This window comes from Theobroma cacao, chromosome 5 (assembly GCF_000208745.1).
Source record: "Theobroma cacao cultivar B97-61/B2 chromosome 5, Criollo_cocoa_genome_V2, whole genome shotgun sequence".
Classification (NCBI taxonomy): domain Eukaryota; kingdom Viridiplantae; phylum Streptophyta; class Magnoliopsida; order Malvales; family Malvaceae; genus Theobroma; species Theobroma cacao.
The window spans coordinates 12,676,166-12,687,049 of record NC_030854.1 but is presented as its reverse complement, the minus strand read 5'-3'; the positions used below and the strand labels follow the sequence as shown (position 1 = coordinate 12,687,049).

The 10,884-nt window shown below is 34.9% G+C and overlaps 1 long non-coding RNA gene across 1 annotated transcript; it reads right to left on the bottom strand.

Moving 5' to 3' along the window:
• On the bottom strand, window positions 8,048-9,761 carry LOC108662224. The gene is made up of 3 exons (XR_001928033.1): window positions 9,731-9,761; window positions 8,967-9,047; window positions 8,048-8,091 (listed from the first exon to the last, which is right to left on the bottom strand). It is a non-coding gene; the product is annotated as an uncharacterized LOC108662224 (long non-coding RNA).

The following is a 10,884-nucleotide window of genomic DNA, read 5'->3' as shown; positions in this document are numbered from 1 at the left end:
CGTGCACATAAGTATTGGCTTACTCTCACCTCAATGCTTAAATTTATAAACTCTAAGTGAATCATAATCATCACTATTCATTCCAATCAAAGTGCGCCCCTTGTACCATTACTATATATGTTTCTTTATATTCATTGTAATAAGGATCCATTATCATCCAAGTTATAACTCCACTGAATGAATAAGTGATTACAGACTTATTAGTCCAGCTCCAATTTCCTTCATCTTTAATCGGAGGAATTTGTTATTACATTAGCCTTTCATTAGGAGCATTTGCTTAAAATCTTTCCAACAACAACTTGTGTCTCGGGGTGGCATCTCAAACCCGAACAACGGCACCACTTTTGACCTTTACATAATGTTAGCAAGAGGGCAGGTTATTAGGAATAGAAGTTCATATAGCCTCCTCTCTATGATTTATGTTGCAGTCACAAACCATAAACAAGACTCTACATCAACTCTGACAACTCCGCACACTGACACAAAAATCCCTAGAACTTGACTAAACCTAGAGCTCTAATGCCACCTTTGTCACAGCCCAAATTTTGGGCTTTGACCGAAGCATAGGCCCAATGGGCATAGCCCACTAAGCTCAAGCAAGCCTCTTTATGCAATTTCCATCATCATTCTCAACCATCATTTCTAAAACCACATAGTACAATTCTCAATTATAAATATTTTAGTAACGTTTTATAGCAATCCAATATTCACATTTGTATTATGCTAACATAGTATCACTCATTTGCCAACTTATAGTGGCATTAGTAATCAAATATACATATTTGATTTTTAACATGAATCTTAGTGGTCTCCATTACTTATACATGTACATAAGTATAAGACTCTTGACCGTCAGCAGAGTGACTCTGGGTGAAAATACAACTACTGAGTTGTCATAATACCTACAAAAAGACGAGCATACTTGGACTGCTCAATCTAGGTCGCAAGTGCCTCTGAATTCGAAAACATGAATTTTAAAAACGTGAGTATAAACTTAGTGAGTGAAGATAATAAGGGAACAAGCAATCGATAGAAGGAATTTGGAAATCATGATGCACTTGTTTCAAAAACAATGCAATTGATTTAATTTCTTACTAAAAAACTCCTCATTTCAAACTTTGATCACTAACCTCATAGTGTTGCAAACATGCATGATCAATCCATGAAGTTAAATGGGTGAAAAATAGGTCAAAATCAAGCAAGGTAGCAAGCATGGAAGCAAGTTTCTCGCTACAGCGAAGTTCATTCTTGCTGCAGCGAGATTCAGTGTCAGTTTGCATATGTTTCAGTTTTTCTAGTACATTTCCCGATACAAAAGTCCAATTGACCTAATTTTTAGACCATTAGAAAGCTAAGAGACAGGGCTACAACTTTGATGTTTGGTATTTTTCCCAGTTCGGATGGAAAGAGGGTAAAACTCTGCATCAAAATGAAAGTAGTGCATCAAAACCTGAGAGTTTCTCACTGCAGCGAGTTGTTGGCTGCCAAAACAGAATGTTTCTTGCTGCAGCGAGAAACAGGACACCTAAGTGTAAAAAGGACCTCCTTCGCACTAAAAATCCATTTGGTGTTGCAATAAAAATCAATTTGCAAGAAAATGGGAAATTCACAAGATTCATCATGCTAAATTTCACATGCATTACAACCATATACCATATTCATGAACTTTTATTTCACAAACATATATATACTTATATACATAAATAAACACCAATACCACCATCATTTCACCCAGCTCATGTGCATCCCCCCACATCGTGCATACGCACCATTATAATTATCACACAATATCAACCATCCATGCACAACATATATATATATATATATATAACAACACAATGTAATAGTGCATGAATCCATAATAGCCACAAGTCACAACATAGAGACAATTTATCAAGGGCTTGTTCCAAAGCCACCCGTTTTTAAGAAAAGTTGGATAAAATCATTCAAAGGTTTTGTGCAATTACATTCATATTCTCAAAAGAAATTTTGAAATGCAAGTTCACTCATCGGTCTTGTTGATTCTTTAATCGATTCTAACTTCGATTATTGCTTCAAACGGACATTTGAGGCCTCGTTGGAACCTATCACACACACACAACATCACTACATATCCAATTTGCATAAATACAATTCTAAAAGCTATTTCTTAAATCAAGCTCTACTTGTTATTCCTAACTAGCTCCCAATTACCTTTTGATTAGCTATCTATTCCCTCAACTCTAGTATCACTTGAAATAAATAAACAAAACTCAACACTAAAACAGCTCACAACTCCAATTACTAGCCATTATCAACAACCTAAAATCAATCCTCATTCATTACTCACCTTGGTGGTTTTTTTGTAGTTGAATTCCTTTTCAAAAGCTTCCAAACTACTATGGCAACTCTTTCTTTCTCTCTCGAAAACTTTCAACTAGTGAGAGAAAGTGATGAACAAAGACTTTTCAAGAGTTTTAAAGTGAGAGAGTGAGACCACAAAGGTTTTATGAAAAAGTGCACAAAAGCATGAAAATTGGAGCTAGAGAAAGTTATGGAAGTTGTAAAGCAAGCTTCCATGGAGGATAAAAGAAACGTGAAAGGGGAGGAAAAAGAAGAAGGAGAAGTTGTTGGAAGTTACTGGAGCTCAGATATTTATGCTTCAAGTTAATCCAAATTTCTATCAAAATTACCAAAATGCCCTTAACATGGTGGTTTTGTCTTCCGCCCATCCTTTGCTCAAGCTTTTTGCTCTTTTGACACAGAAAAAAGTCCATAATAGTCTAAAGGTACAGGGTTCACGAAACTAAAAAAATTTAGACCCGAGATGCAAAATGACCATTTTGCCTTTATCGTGGAAATTATCATTATTTTTAACTTTTTCATTTGTTTACCATCATAAACATCATTCATTCATTCATTCCTTAGGCCTATTTAGACCTTAATAGCATTAAAAAAACCCACTCATAAGAGCTCACCAAAAGAAATAACGAAATTATCCCTAGTCTGCATTATCGCATCTACTTCTAATTATGTGCCTATGGAGATCGAGATTTAATAGGTTCACTTCTGAATTACCCTTTTAACTCAGCAATCAACCTCAATTGGCATCCGTAAACTTTATTAGCTACCATATCAATATACGGGGTACTACAAAATTATTACTGAAACATTCATCATTGAGACCTAAAATATGTGGTTTTAGAAATGGTGGTTGGGATTAATGATTGAGATTGCATAAATAGGCTTGCTTGTGCTTAGTGGGCTATGCCCATTGGGCCCATGCACCGATCATAGCTTGAAATTTAGGCTGTGACATCTATAGCCTCGTAACTAGGTGTAGACACCATAACACGAGCAGGGTTAATTTTGTCATTTCCTTAATGAGCCTCTAGAAGTAGGCTTTCAAACAATATTAAGGCCTAAGTAGGCGTAAGGTATAAATGAATGATGAAAATAAGGGTAAAAGGACAGAAATAAAAATAATGATGATTTCCAAGGTAAGGGCGAAATGGTCATTTTTCATCTCGAGTCAAAATTTTAAGTTTTTGTAAACTCGAGTATTTTTAGACCATTGTGGACCAAGCCTCCGTGTCAAAAGAGTAAAAAGATTGCATAAAGGATTAGAGAAGAATAAGCTAACTTGCTAAGGGCATTTTCATAATTTAAGTGGAGTTGGATAAGCTTGAGCTATAAATATCATCTTCTAGCAACTTCTTCTTCTTTTTCCCTCTTCTCTCTCATGTTTCTTCATCCCCCATGGGAGTTCTCTTCAAGCTTCCATAACTCTCTCAAGGTAGCTCCACTTTTCATGCTTTTGTGCCTCATTTCATAAAACTTTTGTGTTCTTTCACTTTCTCACTTTAAAACCCTTGAAAAGTCTTACTTCCATATTCTCTCTAACTAGCTAGGTGTTTTAGAGAGAAAAAGAGGGAGTTTTTATAATAGCTTGAAAATTATTGGAAAGAATTTCAAATTTACAAAGCTACTAAGGTGAGTAGTGAATTAAAATTTATTTTTAGTTGTTGATAATGTCTAGTAATTTGATTTGTGAGTGTTTAATTGTTGAGATTGTTTAATTATTTTTAGTGTGACTAGAGTAGTGCAAATAATAGCCATATAATGCTAGTTGGAAGCTAGTAAGAATGACTAGTTGAACTCAATTTAGAAAATAGCTTTGGAATTGTATTAATGCCAAGTTGGGTTGATGGTGATGATGCTCATGTGATGATAGGTTCCAACGGAGCCCCACCACCCTATTTGGACCATTATAGAAAGTTGGAGTTGAGTAAAGATTTAACGAATACCGGTGAGTGAACTTGCATTTCAAAATTGTTCTGGAAATGTGAATGTATTTGCACAAAACCTTTGAATGATTTTATCCAACTTTTCCTTAAAAATCTACCTAGGGAACAAGCCTTTGGTGAATGTTTCTATCCTGGGAAAGTGTGCCATATAATGGTTCATGTGTTATCACAATATGTTGATAGGTATAATATGCATTGGTTGTTCTTTTTTTTATGAGATAAAGATGACCTAACTATGTGTGTGTGAGAGTGCACATAAGCTGATGATGACCCAACTATGTGTGTGTGGGAGTGCACATGAGGTGATGATGACCTAACTATGTGCGGTGTGGAGTGTGCATGAGCTGATGATGACCCAGCTATGTGCAAGTGGGAAGTGCACATGAGCTGATGATGGTGGGATGGTATACATGATGATGTGTTTATATATATATATATATAAATATGTGTGTTATAGAAAGTTCATGAGTATGGTATATGGTTGTAATACATGTGAATCTTGCATTTTAATCCTTGAGAATTTCTAAGCATGTTCAAGTTGATTTTGGCTTTGCAGCTAAATGGCCTTTCCTTGAGAGAATGAAAATTTGTTGTTGATGTTTTGTTTCTCGTTACAAAAAAAAATCTCAGATTTGGAAGGTTACATTGGCTTGATTCTCACTGCAGCAAGAAACATTCTGTTTCTGCTACCTACAACTCGTTGCAGCAAGAAACTTTCTGTTTTGGCTACCTGAATCTCGCTGCAGCGAGAAACTTTCTGTCCAACATGCTACCTTGTTGGTTTTTGCTACATTTTCACATCATGGTTGAGCATGGACTTCCAACATCAAGGAATTTATTTATTTAAGTTTGAAATGAAGGGGTTTGGTGAGAAACCCTCGATTAGTTGACAATTTGAGCTAAATTTGGCTACAGCAAGGACCTATCGTTTTACTTGACTTGACTTGCTTGAATACTATTAAAGTTTTCACTCTTTGAATCCTTTGTTATGCATGGACCTTTTCGTCAAGTGATTAACTCATTAAGGGTTTAATGAGGGGATTTAATAAGAACTAAACTAAATTGCATTGTTTTTAAAAATAAATGCATCATGATTTCTTTAAATTTTCCTTATCATTTGCTTGTTCCCTTCCTTTGTTAACTCACTAAGTTTATACTCACCGTTTTCAACTTCATGTTTTGAGATCAAGAGGTAACCGGTAACTACGTTGAGGTGTCCTCATAGATTCGTATCCTTGGTAAGTATCTTGGCATTCCGTAGCTGAACCTTCACCTTAGTCACTCCGCTGGAAGCCCAGAGTCATTTTTTGTTGTAAATACATACATGTAATGTAAAGTAATAAGATGTATGCCTTAGACCTTATATGTATATTTTGATTGGTAATGCCACGACGAGTTGGTAATCATTATCAACATTTCGAATTGAAATTATGAAATGTGACTTTAGCAACTTTGATGGAATGATAAATAGGTCATATAGATAAGCTTGCTTAGGGTCAGTGGGATACATCTATTGGGCCCATGCGTCGGTCATTTCCTAAAAATTGGGTCGTGACACTTTCACTCCGTCACCTCAAAAGCCCTCAATTGCCTTTTCTCAGCACTTTCTCTCACTAGTTGAGCATTTTATAGAGAGAGAGAGAGACTTTTCATAATAGCTTGAAAAACTTTTAAAATGGAATTCAACTACAAAAGAACCACCAAGGTGAGTAATGAGTTAAGGTTGACTTTTAAGTTGTTGATGAGGGATAATAATTAGAGTTGTGGGCTGTTTTATTATTGATGGTTGTTTATTTACTCTTAGTGTGACTAGAATAGTACAAATAAATGACTAGTTAAATGGTAATTGGAAACTAGTTAGGAATAACTAGTAAAGTTTGATTTAGGAAATAGCTTTTGGGAATAATATTCATGTAAATTAAGTTGGTTGTGATGCTATTGTGTATGATAGGTTCCAATGAGACCCCACATCTCCACTTGGAGCATTAGTGGAAGTTGGAGTCGATTAAAGAATCAACAAAGACAAGTGAGTGAGCTTGCATTAAAATGTTTTGGGATAAATGCATAACTGTTTCATTGAATCACTTGAAATATTTTATTGGTCTTTTCTTTAAAATATGCATGGGAACAAGCCCTTGATGAAACGTTTTTATATTGTGAAATGTAAAATGTGATGAATTCATGTTTTCCTATATTATGATGATATGTATGTTATTCTTTGAATGATAATGTTGTGTGTTAATTACAATTGAGTGTGTGCGGTGTGGGAGTGCACATGCCGATGATGATGTGGTGTGAGAGTGTACATGATGGTATTTGCCACGTGCAGTGTGGGAGTGCACATGACAGTGTTGGCTATGTGCGGTGTGGGAGTGCACATGATGGTTTTAGCTATGTGTGATGTAGGAGTGCACATGAGCTGGTGAGCCGGTAGTTGTATACATGTTTACACATACCATAGAGAGTTTAGGGAACATATTATGTGATTGCATTGAATGTTGAATGTTGAAATTGTTAAATGCTTCTAAATTGATTTTCATTGCAGCAAGAATGGATTTTCATTGTAACAAGAATTCTTTTAACTTAATTGCCCTGTTTCTCGCAGTAGCAAAATTTTATTCTCGTTGTAGCAAGAAACTTTCGGGTGGTTCCTACCCAGAATTTCACTACAGTGAAATTGTATTCTCACTACATCGAGAAACTCTCTACCTTGCTTGGATATTTGCTGTAGTTTTCACTTTTTAACTTCATTGTTGATTACGGACCTTTCAACACTAAGGGATTAAGTAATCAAGGGTTGAATTGAGGGGTTTTTAACATAAGTGTATCATGTTTTCTAAAACTTTCCTTATCGTTTGCTTGTTCCCTTCCTATGTTCACTCATTGGGTTTATACTCACTATTTTCAACTTCATGCTTTTTAGATTCAAAGGTAGTTGGGACCTAGACTGAAACGTCCATTTCCACTCACTTTTTGGTAGGTACCATGGCATTCAGTAGTTGTACCTTCACACAAAGTCACTCCATTGGTAGTCGAGAGTCTTTTGTTTGCATGTACGTATGCGTGATGTAAATTACTAAGATTCATGTTATAAACAATATGTATATATTTTGATTGATGATGCCACTATGAGTTGGCAATGGGTGACATTATTTTAGGTTCATAGAAATGCAAGTATTTGATTATCATATGTCACGACCTGGTACTCCCATCGAGCCTCGTGATAACCGTTGCGGTGTCCCAATCGACACTCATTACCCAAAATGTCAATCGGAACCCCGTAAGGCTTTAATATCAGTTTCTCATTTCCCTTGTGAGTAACCGTTGCCAAATATCATGTTCTAAAAGAATCTAAGCTATTTCCAACTTAAATCAATAAAAAAATGATTTTTGTCTCACAGGGGCATTTTGGTCATTTTTCCTCAAAAATTTTGAAACCAGCTAAAAATGTAGTATGCAAGTATAAAACACATAATTCATAATTAAAAATAAGTTTAAACGTCTAAAAACTTCATTTAAAATGAAATTATGACTATTTGAATATAATAAAAATATTCAATAAAATATTCTATTTTCTTATAAAACAATATTTATAGAGTTCCTTGTAAATAATTTTTGTAGCGTAAAAGCTAAATAAATTCATACATACTGTAATACAGATAACCAAAGCAAAATATTTAATTTACAGTGACATGTGGGCTCACGAACGACCAAAAGTATCAAAAGCGGTAAACTTATAGTTTTTGAGGATGGAAGTCCAACTGTAGCCCTCAACGAAATGAGCTATTTACCAACTATACTGAGCCTGAAATGGGTGGAAAGGAGGGTGATGAGATTATATGATCCTAGTGAGTAAACAAATACCATCTAAAATATCTAAAGCTGAGTAAATGGAGACAGATAAAATAGTTTAACAAACTGTAATTCATCACCTTTCAACTCATTTCAACCAAATAAAATCAATTCATATAAATCAAGTTATCAACATGGCTTATGAATTTCTTAAAAGCTTTGGCTCGTGCCAAAATCATTCTCATACTCAGTTATCAGGGATACCTTGGCTGAGGGCTATCCCAACCGAGTCCGCCAAGGCTGTTAAAAAGTCATGTACGCATAAATCATGTTTTTATTTTGAAAACATAGTCGTTCTTGGCGTTGGCTGAGTTCATCCTCACGTGGTGATTTGGCGTGAAGTGAACTTTAAAGTGTTAACCTCAGGAGTTATCCATCCACGCCTCTCATACTGAGTTATGAATATAATAGGGTTATCGTGCCCCCTCTAATAGGCTGGTCCATGAAACCCATCCACTACAGCGACTAATCAATAACCCACCAATTCAATAAAATTCAATAGCATAACATGCAATTTTATCATTATCCAGCCTATCAAGGCAAATAATAGTTTATACATTTTCAACACAAATACCAAATCAACCATTCATGCCAATATTATCATAAGCCATTCAATTCAAACTATGATTTATAACACAACAATTAGTCTCCAATTACTCTATTTTAAAAACCATCTCTCAATTTCAAGACAATTTTATAAAATCATTTCATTTAATCACATTTTGCTTATAAAACATAAAGATTTGCCATTTAAACTCATTTTTCATAAAATCACAAAAATGAATAAAAACCACTTTAGATAATTAAGACGATAGTAAGGTTACTCACTATTTCAGGAGTCGAATTCCGAGTACTCCAATTCTTGATCCTCGGATACTATCTCTTTACTTTTGCCAGAATGCTCACCACCTAGACATAATGCACAATAAGCCATTTACTACATTTGTGCTAAATTGTTATAAAACGAATTCAGGCTCTATACTAATGCATGAAATGGGATGTGAAATACTCGGGTAACTATCTAAATACGGTGTTCTACACAAATTCAATTATGTACCTAAATAAGACGGTATTGGCCTAATTCGATCTATCACCTGATTAATTGGCCAATACGTCCAATTCAACTCCAAATAATTCCATTTTTCTCCCAATACTCCAAATCATTAAACACAAGTTAAATAACTTGAATTATGGCAAAATCATCCCTACATTTTCTCTTGAATAATTCGGCCATGGTGAGTGCACTAACAATATAAATTTTCCTACTTCATTCTCACACCATAAATCACTAATTCCTAACCAAATCACTTGAAATAAAATCAAAATCATCCTTAATATTCCACATGGAGAATTCGGCCAATGATGGGTGATGGAAGAGCATGAATTTTTCTTACTTGATTTTCATGCTACACATCACCAGTCAACTAAAAAACACTAAAATACATTGAAATCTAACCAAATCAAGCATCAAAACCTCTCTCTAAGTGTTCAGCCAGCAAGATACCCATCATGAAATCATGTGATTCAACCATGGAAAATACAAAAGAATGTATGGGAAAGGTAGATCACAAGTCAAAATCAAGAAATTTTACCTTTGATTGCTTGATTACTTGAATTTCACCAATTTTCTCTTGAATTTTCACCCTAGGGTTCTTGTCCTTTCTTTTCTTCTTTTGTTCTTGCTTTGGCCAGCCATATGAAGAGAAATGGGCTGATTTTGTGTTGATTTTTAAGCCAAATAATAAATGGATGAAAATTTGACACATGTCACCATTCCATGGGTTCATGTGTCATACTTACCCATTAAGCAACCTCTCTCCACCACTTAAATTTCCTCAATTATCCATGATAATGTTGGATAAAATCCATGTTTTGGACAAGTGGTGGGTGGTATAAAATTATAATTTTGCCCTTGGGTGGCAAAATGACTATTTTACCCCTATGCTCGAAAAAATGTTGAAATTAAAATTTTTATTTTCTCAAACTCAAATTATGTTCTAAATAGTCAATCTTAATCAAAAACTTCTTCCAACATTCCAATTTTAACCTCAGGTGGCAAAATGATCATTTTGTCCCTAAGTCATGAAAATTCCAATTTGACTCCAAATCGGTCCTCGAACTTCGAATCACCATTTTAAGTCATTTTGGGGTTTTAAAATTCTCAATTTCATCTTAAAATCTTTATTTGGACTAGTTCGAGACTTAAATCAACTTAATTGTACCATTGTCGTCTTTTAACGATTTCTGAGGTACCCAAGTAAGCAAACATGCATTCTTATGTAGGAATGGCATAATAAACATATTGTCGAGCTGGGCTTGACATCATAGCACATTATTAAAGTACTTATAGTTGAGTATTACGAAATGTGACTTTAGGATTGATGGATGAATTGATAGACAAGACTACATAAAGAGGCTTGCTTGGGCTTAATGGGCTATGCCCATTGGGCCCATGTGCAGATCATGGCCCGAAAATTAGGCTGTGACAATTGTGCACAATGGCTTGTGTCTACTTTCACTAGCTACAGGTCCATAACTCAAGTAGGCTCCACTAAAATATCTTTATGCTATCCTAGCAAATGTCCAAACATTTATATCCAAATGAAAAAGTGAATTCCTTTACATTCCAAGATTAAAGGGTTCAAAACAAAATGAAGTCAAAGTGTTCAAGGTCCATTTCTAGATAAAGGATGAGTTCACTCATTTACACAATAGAAGTTTCAAGTGAAGACTAATTCAAAATCAT